General features: G+C 38.6%; 1 pseudogene; it reads left to right on the forward strand.

Moving 5' to 3' along the window:
* The first annotated feature begins 202 nt into the window (after positions 1-202).
* LOC102480590 (nascent polypeptide-associated complex subunit alpha pseudogene) lies at positions 203-898 on the forward strand (annotated as a pseudogene).
* The last annotated feature ends 3,041 nt before the right edge of the window (positions 899-3,939 follow it).

Raw genomic sequence — 3,939 nt, forward strand, 5'->3', positions numbered from 1 at the left:
TATAAAGAAGATTATGATGATAATAAAAAATAAAAATTTAGAAAAAAGAAAACTGTTTGAAGAGACAAAGAACTGCACTATATTGTAGTAAAATGGTCAATCGATCAAGAAAGTATAATGCTTATTAATATCTATGTGCCTAACACAGGAGAACCCAAATATGTGAAGGAAAGACAGCTAAATCTAAAAGGGGAGGCTCTTTCTACCGCCATCTTGGTTCTGCGTCCCCTGCACAAAATGCCTGGTGAAGCCACAGAAACCGTCCCTGCTACAGAGCAGGTGTTGCCAAAGCCCCAGGCTGAGACAGGGTCTGGAACAGAATCTGACAGTGATGAATCAGTACCAGAGCTTGAAGAACAAGATTCCACACAGGCAACCACACAAAAAGCCCAGCTGGCAGCAGCAGCTGAAATCAATGAAGAACCAGTCAGTAAAGCAAAACAGAGTCGAAGTGAAAAAAAGGCACGAAAGGCTATGTCCAAACTGGGTCTTTGGCAGGTTACAAGGGTTACTAGAGCCACTATCTGGAAATCTAAGAATATCCTTTTTGTCATCACAAAACCAGATATCTACAAGAGCCCAGCTTCAGATACCTACATAGTTTTTGGGGAAGCCAAAATAGAGGGTTTGTCTCAGCAAGCACAGCTAGCAGCTGCTAAAAATTTCAAAGTTAAAGGTGAAGTTGTCTCAAACATTCAAGAAAACACACAGACTCCAACTGTACAAGAGGAGAGTGAAGAGGAAAAGGTTGATGAAACAGGTGTGGAAGTTAAGGACATAGAATTGGTCATGTCACAAGCAAAAGTGTCGAGAGCAAAAGCAGTCTGAGCCCTGAAGAACAACAGTAATGATATTGTAAATGCTATTATGGAATTAACAATGTAATCATCTGAAAAGGAGGACTATTTTGTGTTCCAAAAGAATACTGCAGCCTGGTTTGAAATTTGTACTGTTTATATCATTAAGAAAGTTATAGCTTCTTGTTCGATGAAAAAATAATAAAAGGGAACCAGCAGTTAGCATAATGGCTATGTCCCTGGACTTCGATGTAGTCGACCGTGGTTCACGTCTCTGACCCGGTGGCTTAAAACTCACTCCAGGCACGTGTGCATGCATGCCCAAGATCCCGAGAGGAGAATGGAGGAGAAGGGATTGCGGCGTGACCATCCCCTCTGGGGGGTGATTTCTTGCTTTCTGTCTCTATGTCTCTGTCTGTCTGGTGAGCGCACATGCCCTATAGCAAAAACTTCTCCAAAAATAATAATAATAATAATAAAAAGGGAGATAGACCACAACACAATAATTGTTGGAGAACTCAACACTGCACTATCCCCTCTGGACAGATCATCTAGACAAAAGTTAGGTAAAGAGATAAAGAATCTAAATGATCTCATAAATCAAATGGACTTAGATATCTAGAGAACTATCCATCCAAAAACCTTGAGATAAACTTTTTTCTCACTGCCACATGGAACCTTCTTGAAGTTTGACCACATCATAGGGCACAAAGCAAGCCTCTACAGATTTAAATGCATAGAAACTATACCCAGCATCTTTTCCAACCATGATGGAATTAAACCAGTTTTATTTCAAGAGAAATCCTAAAAAATACTCAAATACATGGAAACTAAATAATCTACTCCTGAATGACTCCACAACTACTGAAGAAATAAAGACTGAAATCAAAAGGTTCATGAAAGAGAATGACAATGAGGACACGAGTTTCCATAATCTTTGGGACACTACTAAAGCAGTCATAAGAGAGAAGTTCATAGCAATTAGTGCACATAAGAGGAACATGGAAAGAAGGTAAATGGATCACCTAACATCAAGCCTCAGAGAATTGGAAATACAACAGCAAAAAAAATCCAGAAAACTCCAGGAGAAAGGAAATAATAAAGATCCAAGAAGAAATAAATGAAATAGAAAATAAACAAACTATACAGAAAATAAATGAAAGGAAAAGCTGGTTCTTTGAAAAGATAAACAAAATTGATACACAACTAGCGAGACTTATTAAGAAGAGAGAAGGGAATCAGATCTGCAATGAAGCAAGCAAAATAACAACAGACATAGTAAAAATACAAATATCAGAGGATACTATAAACATCTGTATGCCAAGAAACATGATTATCTGGATGAGATGGACAAATGCTTGGAAATGTATAAACTACCTAGATTAAGCCAGGAGGATATAGAAAGTCAGAATAGGTCCATAACAAACCAAGAGATTGAATCAGTTATAAATAACCTCCCTACAAAGAAAAGCCCTGGCCCTGATGGATTCACCTCTGAATTCTACAAAACTTTCAAAGAAGAGTTAACCCCCAAATGCTCAAGTTATTTCTAAATATCCAAAAGGGTGAATCTCTCCTTAATTCATTCTATGAAGCCTCTATCAACCTGATCCTCAAAACAGATAAGGACAGGACAAGGAAGGAAAACTATAGACCAATATCCTTGATGAATATAGACACAAATATTCTCAACAAGATACTAGCAAACCATATCCAACAACTTATGAAAAAGACTATACATCATGATCAGGTAGGCTTTATCCCAGGAATGCAAGGTTGGTTCAACATATGCAAAACCATAAATGTAATACACCATATTAATAGGAAGAAAGATAAAAACCATATGGCCATGTTGATTGATGCAGAAAAACCATTTGATAAGATACAACATCCCTTCATAATCAAGACTCTCAGCAAAATCAGCATAGAAGGGTCATTTCACAACACAAGAAAAGCTATCTATGAAAAACCCATAGCGAACATCATCCTCAATGGAGAAAAGCTGAAAGCTTTTCCACTAAAACCAGGTAAAAGACAAAGATGTGCACTTTCACCACTCCTCTTCAATATAGTACTGGAAGTCTAGGCCATGGCAATCAAAAAAGAGAAAAAAAGGGAACCAGCAGTTAGCATAATGGCTATGTCGCTGGACTCCCACGTAGTCGACCGCGGTTCATGTCCCGGACCCGGTGACTTAAAATTCACGCCGGGCGCGTGCCCAAGATCCCGAGAGGAGAATGGAGGAGAAGGGATTGCGGCGTGACCATCCCCCCTGGGGGGTGATTTCTTGCTTTCTGTCTCTATGTCTCTCTCTGTCTGTCTGGCGAGCGCACGCGCCCTACAGTGAAAATCTCTCCAAAAAAAAAAAAAAGAGAAAAAAATCAAAGGCATTCGAATAGAAAAAGAAGAGGTGAAAATCTCTCTATTTGCAGATGACATGATTGTATACATAGAAGATCCAATTATTTCCATAAAAAAATTTCTGGAAGTAATACATGAATACAGTAAACTTACAGAATACAAAATTAATATCCAGAAATCTATAGCATTTCTATATACGAACGACAGGAAGACTGAGATAGAACTGAAAAACGTTGTTCTACTTCCCATAGCCACAAAAAATATAAGATACTTAGGGATACATCTAACAAAAGAAGTTAAAGGCCTCCAGAAAAAAAAAAGAAGAAGATAAAAAAAAAAAGAAATTTAAAATGACATAAAAAAGTGGAAGGATATTCCATGTTCCTGGATTGGAAGAATTAATATAATCAAAATGGCAATTCTCACTCCCTGACCCAAAAATATTCTACAAAGCTGTGGTAATCAAAACAGCATGGTACTGGCACAGAAACAGACAGGTGGACCAATGGAACAGAATAGTCCCCAGAAATAAATGCCCAAACATACAGTCAACTGATCTTTGACAAGGGTTACCAGTCAATTCAGTGGGAAAAGGAAAACCTCTTCAGCAAATGGTGCTGGCAAAACTGGATCTCCACTTGCAGAAAGATGAATCTGAACCCCTACCTCTCACCTCTGACAAAAATCAAGTAAAGGTGTATCAAGAATCTAAATCTGGGAACCAGCAGTTAGCGTAATGGCTATGTCGCTGGACTCCCACGTAGTCGACCGCGGTTCGTGG

This window comes from Tupaia chinensis, unplaced genomic scaffold (assembly GCF_000334495.1).
Source record: "Tupaia chinensis unplaced genomic scaffold, TupChi_1.0 Scaffold149666_1, whole genome shotgun sequence".
In the NCBI taxonomy this organism is placed as follows: domain Eukaryota; kingdom Metazoa; phylum Chordata; class Mammalia; order Scandentia; family Tupaiidae; genus Tupaia; species Tupaia belangeri.